Here is a 25,534-nt window from a genome sequence, read left to right as displayed (position 1 = left end):
GGTAAAAGGACCTTCAATAGCAGGGATGTAGATGCTGCCTGTTGGAAACTACCTGGCGCATCTCAAAGGTCCAAGAGATATGGGTGGGGCATTGCCAGTGTGAGCTACCCTCTGGGATTCCCTTGGGTTTAAATTATTTTCCTTCTCATTTGTACTGGGACAGATAATACAGATTGCATCACGGACTCCACAAACATAGGGCACTGATGCCATCACTCAAACCGCTAAAACTGCAGCTATAGGAATCGTACACAGCCGCTGTAACCCCATTGTAGTCCTTGACTCCTCACGTTATTAGATACTAATTTGAATCTATGGTGAAGTCTAGATCATGGACCTCACTGTATATTGAAAGGAGAGTAGAATAGCAAATTTAAGGAATTCTTACATTTTTTATATGAAGGATAGAGAAGACTCAAATTAAAAAAACTACAAAAGAAAGAGGAAACATTACAACTGATACCACAGAAATATAAAGGATCATAAGAGACTATTATGAACAATTATATGTTGACAAATTATGTCACTTAGAAGAAATGGATGACAAATTCCTAGAACCATAGAACCTAGGAGGACTGAATCATGAAGAAATAGAAAATCTGAAAAGATCAATAATGAGGAAGGAGATTAAATGAGGCTTTAAAAATTACTCTTTTAGATAATTAGACTATTCACTTTTCCCCCCGCTTTCTGTTTCACTCTCCTCACTCTCGGCCACAAATTCTTCTTCTTATACAATTTGAGTGTCTACAATACACATTAGGGACTACCCCCATGCATCAATTCTTCAGGGACTACAAAATTCAAATATAGTCTAGGAACTCTTTAGCGTGCCACTCAAGCTGCATGGAAGAATATAGAGTCCCCAGACAGGACCGTGGCCTCAGCATAGTCTACCGTACCTTTCCCGCTTCTCTCCCTCCTTCATCTTATGATCTGCCTCAACACAAATGTCATTTCTCTGGGGAAATTTTTGTGATCATCTCTTTTTATTTTTCTGCTTCCATAACACCCTGAACTTTTCCAACACTGTCAAATAATAATATTAGCAGCACATTTATTTTCCCTGAAACATCTAAACTCCACAGTTGCAGCTAATTTTTCTTTTAGTCATTACTTAGTCTCAAGCACCTAACAAAATTAACTTGTTGTGTAAGTGTTGTTAAATGTATCCCAGAAGAGATGAGGAACCTTTAAACGGATTTTAAAGAGAAAATGGTATGATATAATTTGTATTTAGAAATTTCCCTCACACGGATACATAGTAACAGTACAATGCTGAGGCTGGTGGGTGATTCATGAGGTTGGTGATGTTATCTAGGTGACGTGGTGGCTCAGACCACAGAAGTGACAGGGGGATTGAAAGGAGTGGACAGGTACTATAAATATTTAAGTGGTAAAACTGGTAGGAGAGAATAAGAGTTGATGTGTGGAATAAGGTAAAGAGAGACGGTCAGCTTGAAAAAATTGAATTTACTGGATTGACAAAATCAATTGGACAGTGATGTCATTAAGCTAGGGAACAGAGGAGAAAAACTAATTTGATAATGGAAATGTGTTTGCCCTACGCTGTACAGAACTGGACATTCTAGAAAATTTTCTAATGCTACATTTTATTCTTTAAATTAATTAAATAGGCAAATAGTTTTAGGATTATAACAATAAATAACATATATCAAATTAGTTAAAGCAAACAGATTTTTAAAGCATATTTGATTTTATTTTAGATTGATTAAACAGTAATATTCTCTCAAAGATAATTTTATCCAATATACGGGAAATGATTCTGGGAAAAGTTATAATTTGAAGGGAAACCCACCATGATTTTGAATTTTACTTTTTCCATACCTAAATATAATTTACAATCATAAAGGAGTATGAAATTTTGCTATAATCAGTACATATTTTTCATGAAGAAAGATGTTTTAAATCTCCAAAGTATGTTTCTAAAATATTCTTTATTCCTGTGTTTTTACCATTTAGTTTTGCCTAGTTAAAAGCATAAACTGTGATTCAAATAGTGAGACTATGCTGTCACCTGCTGGAAGATGTGGGGAATTATTTCTTTTGAATAATGGAATGGCAGTGATGTGTACTACATTAAATGAGAAAACTCATGTGATGTTCAGGATATTTTTCCACTAAAAAGGTATCACAATGTACAAAGCTATAATCCCATATATGTTAATATTTCCTTTAGTTATGATTTAATCTGTTTTACCATTTTTATCTACCGTTCTCTTTAGTTTTATTTCTTTTGTAGAAGCATATACATTCAGGAAATCAAATTTGATTTTAACTAAGAACTAATACAGAAGGTCATTAAATATTTATACTCAGTAGAACAAAAAATAATCTTTAACCACACCTGGGTATATAAATGAGGCAAAGAGGAGTGTGCAGGAGGAGGAGGAGAAATAAAGTGATTTGACATTGAAAAAGGGGTTTTGGTATGTATGTAGTATATTAATAAATTAAAGGACATAGGTGTAGGATTAGTTTAGATTTGATTACAACTCTGGGGCCTAGCAAAGCTGAATTTTGGAATGTCACTAAAGCATCTTATGTCAGATTCTTTGTATTTAACATAGGAATAATGTAATTCATATCACAGGGCTTTTGCAAAGATTAAATTTGGTAATACTGAAGAGTACCTGTAAAATGCAAGAGTCATTGAAAGCATCCAAAAATAATATCAAGCAGCAAGATTTTTTGGATAGTAAAAGCATTCTCACAGGTTTTATAATGCTTTAAAAATATAAAATAAACCCCACAATCAATTTTGGAATTTCTCGGTTGACACATGTTTATATCAGAAGTCAAATAAACTTTTAATATTCTGACTAGAATATGTCACTAATAAAAATCATTTAAAATCAGATGCAATAGGAATATTAAAACTTACTTTTACGTAGGGCTTATTTTTGCTTGTAGTATAATAATAATGACGGTAAATACAATCATGTTTTGCTTTGATGACAGGATACGTTTTGAGAAATGTGTTGTTAGACAAATTTTGTCACTTTGTGAATATCATAGAGTGTACCTACACAAACCAGATGGTCTAGCCTACCAAACACAGGCTATATGGTAGGAATCTCATGGGACCACCATTGTCATATATGCAGCTGGTCATTGACAGAAATGTCATTGTTTTGCAGTGCACGACTGTATGAACATAATGTTTTTATAGATCTGAGTGCATTAACTCAAGTATTTTTGTGTTTTAGTAATTGCCCAACTTCTATTTCATTTGGCCAAGCTAAAACTGGCCATTTCTCATGGTGCTGATTGCTGCTGAAATTTACAATCTATTCCAGTATTTGACAAAGTTTGGCCTGTAAATCACTGGTGGTTCATGTTTATCATGCTCACTCACGTCCCATTAGTTTTCTATTGCTGGCATAACAAATTACTACAATCTTAGTTGTTTAATACGATGCAAATTTATTATCTTGCAGTTCATTAGGCCAGAAGTCCAGTAAATCTCACTGGGTTAAAATCAAGGTCTTTGCAGGACTGCCTTCATCTCTAGAGGCTTTACAGTGGAGTCCATTTTCTCACATTTTCCAGCTTTCATAGGCTGCTTGATTCATCATTTGTGGCCTCTCTATCTCCAAAGCCAGCAACACTTCATTTCTCTGACCGTGATTCTGTAGCCACCTTCCCCTCTCTCTCTTCTGCCTGGCTATTGCATTTCCAAGGACCCTTGTAATTGCATAGGGCATATCCATGTAATCTCCTTAAGTTAATCACATCTTCAAAGTCTCTTATACTATGTAAAGTAACATATTCGCAAGTTCTGAGATTAGGACATGGACGTATTTGAGGACAATATTCTGACTACCAATTCTGTCAAGTGATATCAAGTGGTTTGGCAGTTTAAAAAAAAGCAATGTTTTATTTTGGCATATTATATTTCACAATTTTAAAATATTGAGTGATTATTATTTTCATTGAAATCATGTTAGCATCTTAATCATTACCTCTGAAATTAATTTTTAGTGAGAAATATGATGAGAAATGTATTTATATTTTCTGGTCCAAGATCCAGCTGAAAATATACAAAATAGAAACACCATTTTTGAACACCAGCTTACAGAAATGACAATTTAAAATTGAAACACACATTTGTTTCATGAAATGGTACAAAGATAGAATTAAACCAAGTCTCCTTTGAGGTGTATGAAAATGTATGACAGATAATAAAGTTAATGCATGATGAAAAATACATATATCAAGCTAAGTATGCCTATTTAGCTTGAAAATTATACTATACTACTAGTCTCTTAAAGATCAGAATACATTGGAAGCCTCTATTTTTCTATAAAATCTTAATATAATTTTTAAGAGTTACACAGCAGTAAACTGCGTGACATATATAAAGATAAAAATTAAATTCACTCAGATTTTGATGTTATGGCAAATACTATTTATCCTACATTTGCTTGTTGGCACAAACGATGGGTTAATAGTTTTTACTCTGGGACAATAATGAACAGAAACGCTGAGTTGATTTGTATAGACATCAGTGTTATATTGCCCTCTTAGAACAGTGTTTTCTAAGTGTATTCAAGACTATCTACATCAGAATCACCTGAAACTATTGAGCAAGGTTTGACTCAGAAGAATGTTAGGGATGGAGTGTGAATTGTCTTTAAAATCATGATGATCATTAAAACATTATGACAATCCTTTCTCTAGTGAGAAACCACTTAAAGATCGGAGTTGTTTTGATTAATTTCTGTTCTCATCATTCACCTAGCTTGTTTGCAGTAGAATGAAAGCTTGAGTGTAACTGAATGATTAAATACGCTCTTAGTATTCTTTTAGAAGTATAGTAAGGAAGATAAAAACTTTAAAAGTAGAAGAAATATTTCTTAAATTATTTGAAGATAAAGAACTTTACTTTCATGTATGCTGTTAAAAGTAGCTTCTTTTCACATAATACACTGATTCTGAATTTTTCTAACAGCAGAGTGAGGGAGACATATGTTCAATCTATATAGCCATTAAAATTCAGATCACAGAAATTAAAGAGGAATACCTCTATTGTAAGCAACTAGAAAGGGGTTCGTTCTGCTCACTGCAATCTGGTGCCAATCAATTGCAAACAAGCTGGTGATTGAGAAAGGAAAATTCATCCTATTAGCTAGCATAATCCAAAGATGGAGGACTAGTATCCTGAAGAACCATCCTAAAGTCATACAGAATCTAGAGGTAGTTATGTACAGGAAACGGGCAGGGAAGGAGGGGGCTAGGGATGTCAACTATCGGGTGTGATGAACTTCAAGGCACTGTGTTATCTCTTTCTTCTGTCATTTCTGATGGGTACCAATGAAAATTTTCTTTCTGGAGGTCGTCATGTTCTGGGGAACTCAGAGAACAAAGTTGTCTTATCACACCTGGGAGATACAGGTAAGCAAGACTCATAGAACTACTAGAGCACATATTTTGTAAAAGCGAGAGGTGCTTAATCATCTAGGCTACATGCAGGCTAGAAAGTATTCACTGAGACTAGTGAGTCAGGGTCATAGTTACAATATTGCTTCTTTTCCCTAAGATGACTTCCCTCATGTTAACTTGCGATCTAGCTGTTACATGTAGACTTTATAGATATTCAACTAATTATAAGGAAATACGAAGTGTTGTGCTAATAAGAGACATTAGACAAAATCAGCAAATTCCTAGAAAGACAGAAATTACCAAAATTGAAACAAGAATAAATAGATCTGTAAATAGACATATCAAGTAATAAAATTGAATTAATTAAAAATCTTCCCACAAAAGAAGCTGGGGTAATTCTATCAAACATTTAAGGTGGAAAAGATCTCTCAATCCTACACAAAGTTTCCAACTCATTTTATTAGGCCAGGACTACCTTAACATAGATGCAGGAAAAAAAATCAAAAGAAATGAAAACCGTAGACCAATATCTATCATGAACATACACATGAAAATCTTTAAAAATATGAACAAACTGAATCCAGCAACATATAGAAACCTATATACACCATGACCAAGTGGAGTTTATTTAAGAAAGGTATAGTAGGTTAAAATCCAGAAAATAATGAACATAACACACTCTGTCAGTAGAATAAAGGACAAAACAACAAAAAAAACACAAGCAAACAAACCAAAAAACTTACTCATGATTATCTCAATAAAAGCAGAAAAAGCATTTGACAAAAAGCAACATCCATCCCTACTAAAGGCTTTCGGGAAACTGCCAATATAATAGAACTTCCTCAAACTAATAATAGACAGCTATGAGTCACCTAGAGTTAACATCATAGTTAATGGTGAGTGAGTGCTTTCCCTCCAAAATCGGGAATAAGACGAGATTGCCTCTCCCTCCCACCTCTATTTTACACAGCACTGGAGAGTCTAGGCAGTCAAATAAAACAAGGAAAAAAATGCATGCAGGTAGAAAAGAAGGAACAAAACTCTCCTTATTTGCAGATGGCAAAGAATTCTTTTGGTGAAAAACACCAAAGAGATCTAGCAACACAAAACAAAGTAAACAATAGACAATACCTAGAAATTCTGAGCAGCTGGAAATACAGAAAGTTCTCATTTACCCCTCTCCACCACCACTCCTGGTGCATAGTTTTCCCCAATTTCCTTTTTTTTTTTAAAGATTGGCAACTGAGCTAACAACGTTGCCAATCTTCTTTTTTCCTTCCTGTTTTTTTCTCCCCAAATCCCCCCAGTACATAGTTGTATATTTTAGTTGTGGGTCCTTCTAGTTGTGGCATGTGGGACGCCACATAAGCATGGCCTGATGAACAGTGCCATGTCCATGCCCAGGATCCAAACCTGAGTCTGCCCTCATAGGACGACTCAGGAAATATTCCCTCTGCTTCTATTTTCTGGAAAAGACTGTAAAGAATTGATAGAATTTATTCCTTAAATGTTCGATAGAATTCACCAGTGAACCCATATAGTTTTGGTGCTTTCTATTTTGAAGGTTACTATTAATTCAATTTCTTTAATATATAGAAAGTTATTCAGATTATCTATCTTTGTGAGTTTGTTAGATTGTGTCTTTCAAGGAATTTGTCTATTTATCTGAGTTTTCAAACTTGCGGGCATAGAGTCATCCATCATATTTCTTTATTATCCTTTTTATATCCACTGAATCAGTAGTGATGGCCCCACTTTCATTTCTATCATCAGTAATTTGTGTCTCTCCTCTTTTTTTTGATTAGGCTGAATACAGACTTACGAATTTTATTGATCTTTTCAGAGAACAAACTTTTCATTTCATTAATTTCCTCTATTGATTTCTTAATTTCATTGACTTCTCTGATTTTTTTTTCTGCTTCCTTTGAATTTAATTTTTTCTTCTTTTTCTAGTGTCTTAAGATGAATATTAGAATACTGATTTTAAATCTTTCTTCTTTTGTAATGTATGCACTCAATACTATAAATTACCCTTTAGGCACTTTTGCTGCATCCCACAAATTTTGATGAGCTGTATTTTCGTACATCAAAGTATTCATAAATTTCTTTTGAGATATTCTCTGACCCATGTGCTATTTAGAAATGTGCTGTTTAAGCTCCATATACTTGGGATTTTTAAGGTATCTTTTTATTATTGATTTTTATGTTTATTCGATTTTGGTCTGAGAACATTGTTTTCTATTATTTTAAATTTTTTAAGGTGTGTTTTATTGCCCAGAATGTGGTCTATCTTGATGAATGCTCCATGCCAGCTTGAGAGGAATGTGTATTCTACTGTTGTTGGATGAAGTATTCCATAAATGTCAAGTACATCCATTTGATTGATGATGTTGCTCAGTTCAATTACATCCTTACTGATTTTCTGCTTCCTGGATCTGTCAATTACTGATAGAAGCATGTTGATGTCTCCAACTATAATAGTACATTTGTCTATATTTTCTTGCAGTTCTATCATTTCTTGCCTTACTATTTTGACACTGCTGTTAGGCACTTACACATCAAGGATTGTCATAACATCCTAGAGAATAGACCCCTTTTTCATCATATAATGCTTCTCTACATCTCTGATAATTTTCCTTGCTCTGACATCTGGTTTGCCTAAAATTAATATGGCTACCCATTATGGGCTGAATTGTGTTTCTTCAAAATCATATGTTTAAGGCATGGGACCTACTACCTCAAAATGTGACTGTATTTGGAGATGGGGTCTAAGTGAAAATGCAGTCAATATGGTGGACCTTGATCCAATATGACTTGTTTTCTTAAAAGAAGAGGAGATTAGGAAACAAAAACACACACGGGGAAAGCCATGTGAAGACTTAGGAAGATGATGGTGTGGGGTCCTGGAATTGGCCAACCCATATATGTCTCTTTGGCATGAGGATTATTTGGGGCTGGTTACTTTTAATAAACTGCAGACAGGAGGGAGGCTCTGAGGAGTGGAACTTGCTTGCCCTTTGTTAGGAGACATTTACATTTATAAGGGAAATCTCCATCTGTAAAGGTGTCTCCCTCTCTGTACCAGGAAGAAGGGGGATGACTTTATCTCTAGAAACTCTTAATCAATGCCAAAGGCAAGGACTTAAATCTGCATTTGTTTACTGTACTTGTGTGTTAATCTCCCATGATTGACTCCCCCTCCACCCCCAGCATCCTCTTTTGTCTTTAGCTGGTTATGATATTTAAGGTGGTGGCTTCAGCCATTTTGGCAAGTTGCTCAGCTTGCCTGAGCCTCTCCCATGTATACATGTTATAAAGCTTTATTTAATTTTCTCCTGTTATTCTGTCTCATGTGAATTTAATTCATTCTCCAGCCAGACGAACCCAGAGAGGGTAGAGAAAATGTCTTCCTCCCCTACAATGGTTAACCATTCACCAAGGCAAGAGGTTTTAGAAGAAGCTGACCCTGCCAACACCTTGATCTCAAACTTCCAGCATCCAGAATTGTGAGAAAATAAATTTCTGTTGTGTAAACCAGCTAGTCTGTGATAATTTGTTAGGACAGCCCGGCAAACAATAGGGCTATTAACATTACCCCAGCTTTCTTTCCATTGCTGCTGAAGTGAAACATCTTTTTCCATCCTTTTACTTTTAATCTATGTCTTAAATAAAAGGGTTTCTTGTAGACAACATATAGTGAGATATTATTTTTTTAATCCACTCTGGCAGTCTCTATCTATAAACCATTCAGGGTTAAGGTGATTACTGATATAGTTGGATTAGTATCTACCATATTGGTAACTATTTTCTATTCATTGCCCTTGTTCTTTGTCTTCCACTCCTTTTCTGCCTTCTGTGATATTAATTGATCACTTTTTATGATTCTGTTTTCTATCCTCTCTTAACATATTAATTATACTTTTTCTTCTTTTTTTAGTGGTTGCTTTGGAGTTTGTAATATAATTTACAACTAATGTAATTCTCCTTTCAAAAGGTACTATACCACTTCATGTATAGTGCACGCATCTTACAACAGAAAATTCCCAGTTTCTTCCACCTGTCCCTTATAACATTGCTATTATTTATTTCATTTATCTACATGCTATAATCATCTGAGACATTGTTTGTCTTCCTATTTTGAACAAGATCTTATCTGTTAGATGAAATTAAGAATGAGAAAGTAAAATATTTTATTTTACCTGTAATTATTCCTTTAGGAATTCGTTTAATTATTCCTATAAGGTTAAGTTGCTAGCAAAGTAGAAGGATAAATGTTTTCTGCAAGAGTTTTAGTTTCAATGATATTGAAGATATGTTTTTTAATCTGATATTAATGAAATTTCAGAATTTATTTTTTAAATAAAAGAAAACTTAATGCTGAAACAGCAATCAACCCTAGTTTTAAGGGAAAAGCACAAAACATTAGATGTTTAAAATAAATGAAAATATTTTATATTCAAAATTAAATAAAAACACTACAGGCCCTTGGAGAGATACTTAGCTTTGACTTGTCCAAGTGACCTACTTTCAACCAGTTATAATTATTTTCAATCATTTTTCTATTCAATTTATGAAATGAAGGCTTTGCTTTTTAATGGGTAATCTGCATTCCATTAAAGATTGAAAGCAATGCCCACGGCTTAGTTATTCTTCACTGAAGCAAACTCTTTTTGGGACTCAATGCTTATCATATAGTTAAAATGCACATTTCAGGAAATTAATTTCAGGCTTGAAAGACAAGAGGCATACATATATCCAATACGGTTACAGCATAAAAAAGAATGCAACTTTGATTTCTAAAATGCTAAATGTCATGTTCTGGAACTCCTTTGAAATAATGTAAGTTAGATCCTAATTTTCAACGAAGTCTATCTGGAAATAATAAGTACAAAATAAGAGATCCAGTATGTGTGGTTGATGTAATTAGAATGCTAATGGGAAATACTTCAGTTAACAAAAGCCAAGAGTCCACATCAAATTTAAACTCAGGCACTGTGAACAATAAAGGTTTTTGAAATGATTTACAAGAAAAAAACCTATTTTCTTATTCAAATTTTTAAAAATCTGAAATAGTTGAATCATATACTTACATAAATGAAGGTGACATGATGGCACTTTTTTTCTTACCAAGCCTACTACGTGCTTAGGCAACAATCTGTGAGGAGTTGCGTGTTCTCTTTTGGAGTACAGTCCAACGTTCTTTGAATTTTGTCTTGGTGACATTTTGACTATGAAAATCAGGATATTAAACTTAAACTTTCAGTGCCATAGTTTTCTTGCCTGTGAAATGAAGATGATACTTAGCGTGATATCAATATAATTGTTTGAAGATGAATGATATACATTATGAAACAATCCAGTCTATTTCTATACTAAATGGACAATAAGTACCAAAACTTGCAGTTAAATGAAATACTGGTAAACAACTTTATGAAAGAAAATCTTACAATTCAACAGCCTCTAAAAATCAATAAGATTAGGTCAGGTAGCATGTTTATCTCAGTCAAGATTTCTTCAACAATAGAGTTTTACAAATAAATTATCCTAAAGTACAATGATTGCTTCAATAATATAAAAAATTAAGAAAATGTAATATAAATTAGAACAATAATTCTTTGATTTAGCTGCTACTTTTTCAATTCCCTATTTTATGAACAAAAGTTCATAAAATAAAGCTAAGTACACAGCTATTTAACGTTAAAGTAGATATTTAAACACAAGTTTTCTTAGCTCTAAACTCAATGTGTGTGTATTTTGTTTTGATGTCCAGTAGGCCATCCCAGTTTTCACTTTTTTTTCTTTTTAAAGATTTTGCCCTTTTTAGCATATCTTGGAAGTTTGCTTAATTTCTCAAGGAGTTTGCTTTGTGTTCCCCTTTTCAGTACAATAAAGAATTTGATGCATGCTCCAATTTTCTCTTAAGTGGAAACGAGAAAATACCCACATCAAAGCGGGTGGGAAAGGCTGAGACACACTCTCATCATAAACGCCACCCCCGGCACAACACCATACCATGAGGAGAGACCCTCAAGCCCCGACTTCTTCCTGAAGAGCAAAGAGTTTGGACTGTACATCGAGTGCCCCAACTTTTGGGACTCCCGTCTGAGGGACAGGTCCCCAAAACACCAAGCCATGAAAGACAACGGGGCTTGTATTGACGAGTCCCACAGCATGATAGCAAACAAAAGAGTGGTTCCTTTTTATTTTTTTAGAAACTGCTTATTTTCTGTCAATCTTATTCCATTTTCCATTCAAGAGTCTGTGAAAGAACTGCTAAAGACCACTCCTTGGTTCATTCAGTGGCCTGAGCAGTGGGGGCTGAGTGCTGCGGCCGTCAGTGGGGACTACTGGGCAGGCAGGGAGGGCCCCTGCACCTGCAGACCAGTCTGTGCCCTTGGGTGAGGAGCAGGGAACTGGGGAGCTGGAGCAGTCCAGTCGCCCTGAAATTTCTTTTTTGTCACAGGCTTTTCAGCAGCAGCCTGCTCTTCCCTTTCAATCTCTTCAGGATCTCTCTAGAAGTGGAGATCAGGGATGACCTCCTGAGGGTGCTCATGGGAGATGGTGCCGCACATGCACAGAACTTCCTGGGTGACATTGACCACAGACTCGCCCGGTGAACTCCTTGCTTTGGGATGGCAGCCTTCACATAGCTGGCACAGAGGGGAGTCAGTGTTACAGAGCAGTGAGAGGCAGGTTAACATGAGAGCCTCTGGGAGAGGCTGGGGCCAAGCCCTGGATCAGTAAGCAGCCAGAGTGCCTGGATCTGGTTAGTGAAGGTTCCAGGGATGAAGAGGCCAGACAGGAGTGGCTCCAGTGGCAGCAGCCAACTGCACCACAGCTCCGTGGCCTGCATTCCTGGTGGATGTGACACCGACATCAGCCACGTTCTCAATGGCAACAATGAAAAGAGCTGCCAGCCGAAACTTCTCCCAGGTTCTCTTCAGATTTATGATGTAGGTGCCACCACTTTTCCTTCTGTAGGTGTACTGTTCCATTTGGAAGTCAAGGGTGCTGCCACCAAAGTGAGTTCCTGCTGCAAGGAATTTGAGGATGTTTTCCTTCTCCATTTACAGAATATCAAGGGCTCTGGATGTTGTGAAAATTTTCCTTTAAGTCAGGACAGGAACTCAGAACAACTCTGTGTACACTCTGTGTGTGTCTATTATAAGTTATGGTTTTGTGGTTGCCACAAGGCTTATATAAAACTTAAATACCTAAGTCTTGTGGACATTTAATAAAACTTTCTAGAGGAATCCAGGTAATCCAGGAGAAGGCGAGAGCCTATCTTTGGAACTTCTGTTGCCTTTAATAATTATTAAAATATTATCTTATATTTTTATACTCTAGGCCATTCCCAAGGTCTTTTATAAATTATCACAACATGTGTGTGAGATAGGCATAGTTATTATCTCTGCTACCGAAAATGATATTCAGAGAGTAATGATCTGTCCAAGGTGACAGATTTGTACCCACCAGAGCAAGAAACAGGACTGAAGTCTCCAAGTTATAATGTAGGATGTTTTGTACTAATGAAACCTATCAAACAACTTTCCAAAAGCTGGGGAACTAAGAGTTCACAATACAAAATCCTATACAAGAAGCATGTGTGTGTGTCTGTGTCTGTGTGTGTGTGTCTATACATGTGTTTTAATGGTTTCTTGAATCCCTGAACTTCCCAGTGCATGGACTTTTTAAAATATGAGGTCAGTCACTGAATTGATTTTGTTCAAACAACTTAATTAGCCCTATATTTTATAAATATATTTATAAAGTATATTTCGTATACATTGAAACTTCATTGTGACTCATATACCCTTGAAGTTTATTTTATCTTATATTTTACGCTTTGTTAAATTTTTATGCATCCCTACTCTTCTGTTTCCAAAAGAAACTGGGAATGGAAGAGCTATAATATCTGAAAATAAATGAAACTGTCATGCTCCTAGCATGGTCAAAGTAGTAAATGTTTTATTCTAGCAAGAGTAGTCTCTTGTATTTCCAACAATTATTTTTATGGCAAGGCATTTGAATGACTTTCAGATAGATTGTGAATTTGGTCAAACTTCTATTACTTTTCCTTTTGATATCCTTCTATGCATATTTCTCTTTGACGAATATTGAAATTTTTCAACCACTTTTTGAAAAGATGGAACTTTGATAAACAAAATACTTTTTTTGACTTATTTACACTAAAGCAATAATAATTGCCACAATAATTTTGGATCTCTGCAAAAAGAGAAATAAAAGCAACATGTGCTTGCTTTAAAAATTGTCCAGGTGTTTGAGAAGAGTAAAAAGTAAAAGTTACTGCAAGAAATGCTTTCCTAGACAACAAAAGATATTTGAGAATCTCAGTTCTTCATTTATGAGTGTTCAGCAATTTTAAGATTTTTTTGTTTTCCATTTGCATTTTCAGCTATTTGGTTTCCCCCCACTGAGGATATGTTTATTACGTTAGGCCATGCTTGAAATAATAAATTGGTAAGTATACAAAGTTATTATAGTATTCAAAAATATTATTAAAAATAATACCCTGTCATATACGGTACTAGCTTATGAAAGGAGATTTATTCATAAGCTTTGCTCTGTTAAAGAATGATCAGGACTGGGACCAACCCAGTGGTGCAGCAGTTAAGTTCACGCATTCCACTTCTGCAGCCTGGGGTTCACCAATCCTGATTCTTGGTTGCAGACATGGCACCACTTATCAAGCCCTGCTGTGGCAGGAGTCCCACATATAAAATAGAAGAAGATGGGCACAGATGTTAGCTCAGGGCCAGTCTTCCTCAGCAAAAAGATGAGGATTTGTGGCAGATATTAGCTCAGGGCTAATCTTACCCTCCCGCCCCCCAAAAATAAGAATTGTCAGGACTGGGGATGGCCCAGTGGCATAGTGGTTAAGTTCATGCACTCCATTTTGGCTGCCCAGGGCTCACAGATTCAGATCCAGGGTGCACAGGTTTGGATCCCTGTCATGGACCTACACACCACTCATCAAGCCATGCTGTGGCAGCATCCCACATACAAAATAGAGGAAGATGGGCACAGATGTTAGATCAGGGGCAATCTTCTTCAAACAAAAAGAAGCAGATTGGCAATGGATGTTAGCTCAAGGCCAATCTTATTAACCAAACAACAAAAAGAAAGAAAGAAAAGAATTGTCATGATGGCATGAGTCGTTCCTCAGCCTCAACATTGCTTTCATCCAAGTTTGGCATTAACTAAAAGGCTCTCTGTTTCTTGCCTTATCACACATAGTAAGATAGCAGGGTTAAAGTAAGACCTAGAGAGCTCCTTATGTTCCTGATGAGACTTCCACTTAACTTCCACTCATAAATGTCGTGCCTAAGAGTCCAGTGCCATTAGAGACTATAATTAGCACAGCTACCTACACTTATGTGACTCACTCCCTAATTTAGGATGAGAGCCAGACTCAGCATGCCCTATCTTCTAGTTTATCTCAGTCGCCACACAACTCAGCCTCCGCCAAATTCCTTAACGTCTAGACTTTCGGAAAGATCAGCAGTTTGATCCATATGCCGTCAGTTTATATAATTAGATTCCTCAGTGTTTGCTGTCATTTACTTCCTTCTGTGATTTCTCTCATTCAGTGAAGATTTTAGTGTGCTTCATTGTATTTTGCCAGTTATATATTTCATCATTCATGATCATTCAATATAAATATGTCATTGTTCACCATAGTGTCTTCATTTTCTTCCTGCTAATGAATTTGTCTTTCACCCCACCTCAGACATTCTAATTGCCACGCCTAGATTTTTAATCAACAGTAATTGAACCATTTCCCGAATTTCAATTTCAATGTTCCCCTGCCTAACTACCACCTTCTTGCCTTTATAGCTCAATCACGCAAATATCTTGCTTCTAAAATATCTATAGGCTTTTTCATGACCTACAAGCTACTGATCTTTTCACTTTTTATCAACCCTTTAGATTCTCACTTCTCTGAATACATGTTGTAAACTAGTTGCCCACATTTATAATTATCCCCTTCCACATAGCCTCAAATTTGGTCTCTCTCCCTTGAGTAAACTCCTGAGATTGTGGGTGTGTGGATTATAACCAGTTTGAACTAAGTATTCTGCCTGTTGGGCCGGTCCCATGGCTGAGTGGTTAAGTTCGTGTGCTCCACTTTGGTGGCCCAGAGTTTTGGCGGTTGGGATCCTGGGCATGGATCTAGCACTGCTCATCAAGCCATGCTGAGGCAGTGTCCCACATAGCACAACCAGAAGGACCCACAACTAGAATATACAACTATGTACTGGGGGATTTGGGGGAGAAGGGGAAGAAAAGAAAAACAGAAGTTTGCAACAGATGTTAGCTCGGGTGTCAATCTTAAAAGTGAATAAGTAAATTAATTAATTAATTAATTGATATTCTCCCTGCAAGGCACCATGTAAATATAGCTGAAGATGCACACACATACACAAGCAAGTGTGTGCACACATTCTCACCTTTCATTAATCGATGAAGCCTCAAGTGGGCTCTCCTATACTTCTCATATCAATTCATTTTTCCTACTTTTCTACACAACTAATTCTCCAAGCCTTCTTCCCAGGCCTTGGTCAGTTGACAATGTTGCTTCTTACATCACTGAGCTAATGCAGGTGATCACAAAAGATCTCCCGTGTTTACCCAGTGCCAAATTTATGAAACTTCTTTTTTCTTTTTAAAACCCCTATTACAATGGATGAGTCAGAAATGTTTCCATCCAATGTCAAACTCTCCATGTGTGCATTGAATTCCCCTGGTGCACCTATACAAAGAGTTTCCATTTGTAAGTTTCCCTTTTCTTCCTGAATAGTAATTTCTATCAACATTAGGAAACACTGTAATATATTTCACCACAAAAGAAATGAACAAACACCACCCTTAACCCAATATTTTCCTCTAGTTACCACTTTTTTCCATGCTTCTGTTTAGCAGCAAATCATCAGAGTGCTATTCACATTGTTCTCCTTTCTCTCCTGTTGAATTCTCTTGAATCCAGACCAGTCACACACTTATCCTTACTGCACAATGGGAAGAAGCCCAGTGATCTCCACTATACCAATATAATGATAATTCTCATTCTACAATTCATTCAGTTTATTAGGCACACTTGACATAGATTGGATTTCTGTGATAACCACTTTCTCTCAGATGTGATCTTCTAAATTAGTCATTTTTAAAATCTTTACGTGTGCATATATGTATGTAAATATATGATGTATATATACACACACACACACACACACACACACACGTATGTCTGTATATATTTTTCCTTTTTTTTTTTCCGGAAGATTAGCCCTGAGCTACTACTGCCAGTCTTCCTCTTTTTGCTAAGGAAGACTGGTCCTGAGCTAACATCATGCCCTTCTTCCTCTAATTTATATGTGGGATGCCTACCACAGCATGGTGTGCCAAACGGTGCCATGCCCACACCCGGGACCTGAACCAGCAAATCCCAGGCCGCCAAGAAGCAGAACGTGCAAACTTAACCACTGTGCCACCGGGCCAGCCCTATTTTTTCCTTTATACCTCCCCAAAATCTGAGCTCTACAATAATCCAAGAAGATTGAGTCTCTTCTTTGTATGTATTCTCTCCCTACTTATTTGTTTAAGTAGACTTTATTTTTTAGAGCAGTTTTATGTTCACAGCAAAACTGAGAGGAAGGTATACAGATTTCATATATACCCCCTACCCCCACACATGCATAGCCCCCCCACCATTATCAACATCTTCCACCAAAGTAGAACATTTTTCACAATCAATGAACTTACATTGACATATCATCACCAAAATCCACTCTTCATTTTGTTCATTCTATAAATATGGACATATATATAATGACATATATCCTTCATTATAGTATCATACGGAATATCTTCACTGCTTTAAAAATCCTGTGTGCTCCAGCTATTCACCACTCATCCCCACCCAATCCCTGGCAATCACTGATCTTTTTGCTATCTCCATAATTTTTTCTTTTCCAGAATGTCACACAGTTGGAATCACATTAAATAACCTTTTCAGATTGGCTTCTCTGATTTCTTAATATACATTTAAGTTTCCTTCATGTCATTTCATGGCTTAATAGCTCATTTCTTTTAGTTCTGAATAATATCCCATTGTCTGGATATGCTACAGTGTGTTTATCCACTCACCTACTAGAAAGCATCTTGGTTGCTGTCAAGTTTCAGTAATTATGGATAAAGCTGCTATAAATATCCACGTGCAGATTTCCATGTGAAAATTTTTTTAACTCCTTTGGGTAAATACCAAAAAGTTCAATTGATAGGTTGTATGGTAAGAGTATGTCTAGTTTTTTAAGAAACCACCAAAATGTCTTCCAAAGCAGCTGTACCATTTTGTATTTCCACTAGCAAAGACTGAGAGTTCCTGTTTCTCTGAATCCTTGTCAGCATTCGGTGGTGTATTTCCAAATTTTGGCCTTTCTAATAGGTGGTATCTCATGTTTTTTTTAATTTGTATTTCTCTGATAATTTATCCTGTGGAGCATATTTTCAGATGCATATTTGCCATCTGGATATCTTCTTTGGTGAGGTATCCTTTAAGGTCTTTGGCCCATTTCTTGATCAGATTGTTTTCATTCTTTTGAGTTTTAAGAGATCTTTGTGTATTTTGAGTAACAGTCCTTTATCAGGTATGTCTCTTGTAAATGTATTCTCCCACTCTGTGGCTTGTCTTCTCATTCTCTTGTTATTATCTTTTGCGGAGCAGAGGTTTTAATTTTAAAAACGTCCAGCTTATGAATTTTTTTTCTTTCATGGATCATACCTTTAATGTTGTATCTAAAAAGTCATCACCATACCCAGGGCCACCTAGGTTTTCTCCTATGTTATCTTCCAGGAGTTTTATAGTTTTGAGTTTTTCATTTAAGCCTATGATCCATTTGAAGTTAATTTTTGTGAAAGGTTTGAGGTCTGTGTCTAGTTTCATTTTTTTGCATGTTAATTTCCAGTTGTTCCAATGACATTTTTTGAAAAAACTATCTTTGCTCCATTGCATTGCCTTTGTTCCTTTGTCAATGATCAGTTGACTATATTTATGTGAGTCTATTTCTAGGCTCTCTATTATGTGCCATTGATCTATTTTCACTCAATACCTCACGGTCTTGATTACTGTACTTTTTAGTAAGTCTTGAAGTCAGGCGGTGTCAGTCCTTCAACTTTGTTCTTCTTCAACATTTTGTAGGCTACTTTGTGTCTTTTGCCTCTTCATATAAACTTTAGAGTCAGTTTTTTTATATCCTCAAAATAACTTGTTATGATTTTGATTGAGATTGCATTGAATCTATAAATCAAGTTGGGAAGAACTGACATATTGACAATATTGAGTATTTCTATACACGATTGTGGATTATCCCTCAATTTGAATAGTTTTTCCTTGATTTCCTTCATTAAAGTTTTGTAGTTTTCATCATTTTGGTCTCATCCATATTTTGTTAGATTTATACCTAAATTCTCCATTTTGGGGGATGCTAATGTAATGGTATTGTGCTTTTAATTTCAAATTCCACATGTTTACTTTTGATATACAGGAGAATGACTGACTTTTTACAGTAACTTTGTTCCTGAAACTGTTGTAATCAATTAGATCCAAGAGGTTTTTTGTAAATTATTTTCCATTTTCCACATTTTGTAAATTATTTTGTGTTTTCTGCAGTGTTATCAGAGAAGAAATACAGTTATATTTCCTCCTTCCCAATTCTTCCATTTTTTTCTTACTGCATTAACCAGGACTTCTAGCACGATGTTGAAAAGCAGTGGTGAGAGGGGCCTCCCTTGCCTTCTTCCTGATTTTAGTGGAAAAGCTTTGAGTTTATCGCCATTAAGTTTGATGTGAGCTATAGGTTTTTTGTAGATATTATTTACCAAGTTGATAAAAACTGAGAGCTTTTGTCGTGGACAAGTGTTGGATATTGTCAAATAATTTTATACACTATTGACTTAACACTTCGATTTCTAATCTGTAATGGGTTCTATTTCTATCATAAAATTAACTCAAGAGAATTTTCTTTCAACAAAAAAATGTGATGATCAGCACATAATGCTCCTTTGCACTGGCCATACCAGAAACTTCTTTAGCTTCAGATGAATAATCATATATCTAAATTTGGAGTTAGTTTAGGTGGCACCTGGATGATGTTACCACCCTGACATATTTGCTCTCTCTCAGGCAGACTCTGCCACTGCCATCGCACTGAACCACTGTGCACAAACGTCTACTCTGATTTCCCTAAAGGAAATGACAGCAACTTGGAGAAATCTAACTTCCTATGCAAGGAGAGGAGTGAAAAACTCCGGAGCTTTAACCCAGAAGTTTCTGGCCTGTTTGGCTGGAAGGACTTTTAATTAAATGCAACAATGTTGAATGGGACCACTCACTTTGGAGAAAAAAAAATAGCTCAGTTAGGTCAGTTACTCTCTAGGAGCAGATCCTGAGGTGGTGATTCTTGTTCAAGTGTTTTTTGGGGAATGCTTTCAGGAGAAGGAGAATTGAGGAAGCAGGAAAGGATAGAAGAAGAAAGGTAAGCAAGAATATATTCTCAGCTCTATAAACAGAGACAAGTGCTGGAGCACAAATTGGAACAATTTTCTCACCTTGAGGCAAGAGACTGATCTTCGGTGTCCCCATGCCAGTCAGGCATTAGGAGAAGTCTGATTAAGGTAGCTCCCTTTTGGCCAAGCTCAATTCTAAGAGAAGAAGGAACCCTGAGTTGCTATCCAACAACATTACCAAAGCTGGAAGATGGAAAACAGACTAGGGAAGGAGCAATAGCATCTTCTCTTGGAGATGATACTTATACAGCCCATATATGTCACTTTCCCTGCAGACCGATGCCACTCAGCTTTTTCATTTGGATATGGCCCACAGGAAACATCTTCTGCTCAGCAGTCAGTACACCTCAGTAAGAGTGAGCCCTGCCAAATTAAATCCCGCGTGTCTGGAGACCTCTGTTACAAGATATTTGTAAACACTTGAGAATCCTTCAATATATGTAAGATAGAGGTTGCGTCTTAGGCAGTTGATGGATTTAGTATGTGTGATTTCTGCTGTCACTGCCTAGGACATGGAATTGGTACCTTTGAACTTTGCAAAGAAGTAATAAGCAAGGTGTATACACAGTCATCAGAACACTAAGTTGTTCTCTCCCCTTGGTTTCTGTGTGTTTGAATTCTTTGAAATAATCCTAACTAAAGTATTGTTTTTTAAAGAGCTATTTTTCTCATAGGTCATCTGTACAGAAGAAAATAGCTTTTAAATTATCATTTCCTTCAAGTATGAAATATTATTCTACCTAATATCTTGCCATAATTAAAATGTTAAGCTCAATAATAAAAACATGAAAATATTGTTACTATGCTTAGATTTTCCCAAGATTGTATGTATGGCAGAACAGGAAACTTTGAGCTGTCAATGCTTGTAACGAGAACACAAACCTAATAAGGTATCATTTTGTCAAATCGTCTATTCAGACTCACTGTCTCCCTCTTGTTCTCACTGCACTTTTTGCACAAAACAATTAGCCCTTTATCCTAGATGGTATATTAACTTGTATTTGTCAATCTTTTTTCCTGAAAACTAAAAGATTATGTCATTCCTCTTTATATACCCACCCCTTAAAAGAGTTCAGCATTTACCCCATTCTTAATTGTCATCTCACATTTTTTCCCTTTGGCTAATTCCTACCACAATAAATTTGAGCAATACCCTCCCAGACACTCAGGCTACAGAAAAAAAGCGTTATAAATCTTTCCCTCTCTCCTTTTTTTACACATTCATTCACAAAAGTTTGCTTTCCCAATTTATAAAATTTTCATTCACGCTTCCATTATTGTTTAGGACTTTACATGTTTCAATGTTTCCTTTACATCTGTATTTGCTTCCCCTTATAATCTTTCCACAAAACTGCTACAACATCTGTATTTTGGAAACACAACCTGAATGTCAGCAATTTACTTAAGACCTTTCCCAACTTCTCCATTGCCTGGTTGATAACAGCACACCTTCTTGGAATAGCGTGTGAGACACTGTAATATGTCTGTTACATATCTTTTGATGATGAATCTACATATATCCTCTGGGTCTGTCCTGTGATTCCATTCCTGGACCTCAGGATGACCTTTCATATATCTGAAGTACAGTTATTTTTATGCCTACTCTATTCCTCATTTTCTTTCCACTTGGCTAACCTGATCTTTTATTCATACGCCCCTCAACTGTTACTTTTGAAGGAAGCATTTGCTGCTTGGTAGCTATATATACTGTCTTTTCTTTTCCTGCATGCACACCTTTTGCTAGTTGTTAAAATGAGGGTCTCCTAGTGCCGAACTTCCTCTTTATTTTGGTATTAACGTGGTTATTTCACATTTCCTCCTAATTGAGTTGATCTTGATACTGAAATGTGAGATACCAGTAATTTTCTTCCAGAAATTTGAAGTGATTTTTCATTGTATTCTAGCTTCTTATTCTTTTTGCTGTTCAAAAAAAGTTGCCAGGAAATTTCCATTCTTAGGAAGTAATATGTTTTTTTTTAATTTACATACCTTTTTGATCTTTTATTCTGTTCGTGCTTCTGTAATTTAATTATGATGTCTAAGTGCTGATTTATTTTTATTTATCATGCTCAAGACTCACTGTCCTTCCTGAATCCGAAGATACATATTTTCATTTTATCTGGAATACACTTAGCATTATCAATTTAAATACTCAGTTTCACTCATTCTCTTGGTGGAGTTTCTATTACATCTTACTTGTCCCACAAGCTTTCTTTATGTGGTCCATTCTTTACTGTTTCTCTGATGTTTCTGTACTATTTGATCAATTCTCTATTGAATTATACCTGATTTGTTATTTAGTTCATCATTGAATGCTTAATTTCAATTTGGTTCTTTCTCAAATTCACAAGTTATTTTTTTACAGAGGCTCTTTCCATTGTTTTCATTTTATTCTTTTATCAATTTAAATCTTAAAAAAAGGTAAATATTCCTTGGATGTGTAAATCTGTTTATTTTGTGTCTCTTTTTTTTATTTATTTTTACATATAAATTTATTTATCATGCTGACTTTTGCTCAGATGAATTCTTGTATCATGATTTGGTTAACATTTTACTGAAGAGCATTTCTGTGACAGCTTCTGTCAGGTATATCAACTGCATCACTAGTATGCAAGCCCTTAGTATGTTAATTGCTTAGTTACAGGATTCTCAATGGACATGCCCACTCACGGCCTTGGCTTCTCAGGTGAGCTTCGTTTTCCCATATGGAATCAGGACAGACAGGCAAGTTTTCTTTCCCCAGACTACCCTTTAATTGAGGGGTGTATTTCTTATAATTATTTCTTATTTCCACCTTCAGTTATAAAATTCTGTATCATGGATTGTGCCATGGCTTTGTCTGCTGCCCTGCATCCCCCTCGCCCTAGCACACCACATCACGGACATTCAACCCAAGCCTCTTTGTTAGTAAGACAGGCAAATTCCCCCAGGTGCCACATCATGAAATTACGCTTTTGAGTCTTGCACTTTTGTTTCATTTTGAGGATTCCTCCTATTTTCTTGCAAGGTAACCTAAATGCTTAAGACTGTACTTGGCTATTTCATCCCCAGATTTTAGGTGTTTTCTAGCAAGAGGAATTTCCAATCAGCTACTTTCTTATATTGTTAGAAACGAAAGCAAAGCCCCTCCTCCTCACAATGGCACTTTGCATAATTTTATAAGTACGCATACTTTGCATACTTTTAATAATAGAAATGATATATTTCTATTATTTGTTAACGATGTTGCACATTCCTTTTGTCCCGATGTACAGTAAAATCCGAGAGAAAGTAGCCTGGTTAATGCAATTTTGTTGCGTGAATTAATGAGTTGAACTAAAAGCTCAACTTAAAGTGCCATTATAGTTTGTGCTTTTTCTTTGGTCCTTAGCCCATGTATATAGTAACTGTTTACACAGAACATAATTCTTTACCTTTATCATTATTTTTTTCCTTATGTAGAAAGCTAAAGAATATTTGTTCTGTATCACATATTATAGGACAGATCTCTAGGTTTGCTAGGAGAAAATAAAGCAATCCAAAGTCACAGTAATGTAACACAACTAAGGAGGGCATAATTTTTACTCATACTACCATTGTTTGCAGATTGGCAGGGGCCTCTGTTCATTGCAGTCAATCCAAGATCTAGACCGATGGACGCTCTCCCTCAATATGTGCTCCAATGACACCACAGCTGGAGGAAGGGAGCTCAGAGCAACTCTCAGAGCTTCTGTCCAGACATGAGACATATCACATCTTCTCACATTTCACTGACTAAAAGAAGTCCCATGTACAGGCCTCTCTTAAAGAGGCTGGGAAAACATGCTCCCATCGTGTATCCAGAAAGAACAGACTATTAGCATAGCTTGAATGACTATCACAGTCTTCCTTTCTGGGTAGTAACTATTTGGTTTAATCTGCTTTCCATATAACTACACTTAGCTCCAAGTTTCCCAAATGAGACAAAATTCCTATTCAGCTATGAGATTGAATGAGTTCAGTGTCCAGAATCCTTGGTTGATGCTTTGTGTTTTTATGAGGGAACGGGGACATTTGATGAGACCTTAGTTTTGCTCCTGAATGAAGCCTACTTGTCTGTTATTCTCCAGAATCCTTGATTCCACTCTCTGGGAGATCCTTCATTTACATTGTTCTTGTGGCCTTAGCTGCTTGATAGGGGAAAAACGTATTCATTCCACAATCACCAGTAGATTGTGGGGGGCAGCAAGGTAGCTTTAAATCTCAAAAAATTCTTAGCATTTTGATTGATGCAGACTAGACAATATAACTCTCCTTAAGAGTTAATTGGCTTTTATGTTTACTTGTTTGATTACAGATAGCACTTGGGGGCAATAATCAAACTCTATGGAAATTTTCATAATCTACTTCTCATATTTATGTACATTTTTGCTTTCACATCCCCATGCCTCCCTTTATGATTTAATCTCAAGTACTTTGAGCCCACAAAGTGGGACAAATGATTAGTGTCTATTCCCTGAAGTATTTTATTGAGTTGAAAGAAAGGATTTACTGTAAACCACACTTAGTCCTTTAATCTGAGACCTCTTTATCTGTACAGAGGATTGAACAATAAGTGGGATATGCATATAGTTGATTTCATGATTAGTGTAATGAGGAGTTTTAACCCCAAGGCTTTCTTCATCTTATATTTTAGAAATTGGTTATGAGAAACACCTGGTTTTCCAAATTGCCAAGTTTTTGTAAACTCTATCCCTTTTCATTCCTTTTAGCAAACTTGAAAATTAATATCCTACCCCTTTTTTTGCAGTCAATAGCAAATCAAACAAACTACTAATATTTTGTTCTCCAGCCTCTTACTCAAAAGATCATAACATCTATGCTCTGTCTTCCACATTATCAGAAGTAACCATTTCACCAGTTTCTTTGTCATTCTATTGCCTGAACCTCTATTCTTCTATGCTTCAATAACCAATTTCTCCCATTTTCTGCTCACTACAGGACTTTTAAAATATGTCAAACATTGTAGTTATTTGTAAAAGCAGCATCTACTTCTGTCACTGCCTATTTATGTTTATATCAGCTCGGGTCATTTATGCTGAGATAGCAAACTGCTTCCAAATTCCAGTGGCTTAGTAAAGCAAAAGTTTATTATGTGTTCACTCTACTTTTCCAGCACGAGTGCGTTGCTCAATATTAACCTCACTAGAGGACACAGACCAATCCTCGTTTCATCTTGACTATGCATCTAAGATCACGGTGGCAGGAGAAAGGAACAAGATAAATAGCGCTGTGGCTTTTGATGCTTCTGCCCAGAAATGTCTCCTTTCACTTAAACTACTGCCATTGGCCAAAACAAGTCACAGGTCCATTCCTAACTTCAAGGGGACAGAGAAACATAGTCTTATCATATGGTTCAATGAAGAGATGACCCAGAAATCTCTGGAAAACGGCATTAATGTCCAACACATGTCTATATACAAATAACACAAAGGAAAGTAGGAAGATTACATATATAAAGAATGAAGAGAAGTCTAGAACTTAGCATCATTTTTTTCATAATACTCTCCATCATTGCAAATTT

At 36.0% G+C, this 25,534-nt stretch overlaps 1 pseudogene; it reads right to left on the bottom strand.

Annotated features, from left to right (window-relative positions):
• Positions 1-11,679: 11,679 nt before the first annotated feature.
• LOC100056206 (small ribosomal subunit protein uS2 pseudogene) lies at positions 11,680-17,884 on the bottom strand (annotated as a pseudogene).
• Between the last annotated feature and the right edge of the window lie 7,650 nt (positions 17,885-25,534).

Source organism: Equus caballus, chromosome 17, assembly GCF_041296265.1.
Source record: "Equus caballus isolate H_3958 breed thoroughbred chromosome 17, TB-T2T, whole genome shotgun sequence".
Taxonomy (NCBI): Eukaryota; Metazoa; Chordata; class Mammalia; order Perissodactyla; family Equidae; genus Equus; species Equus caballus.
The sequence above is the reverse complement of the archived record's forward strand: the minus strand, read 5'-3'. Positions and strand labels throughout refer to the sequence as shown.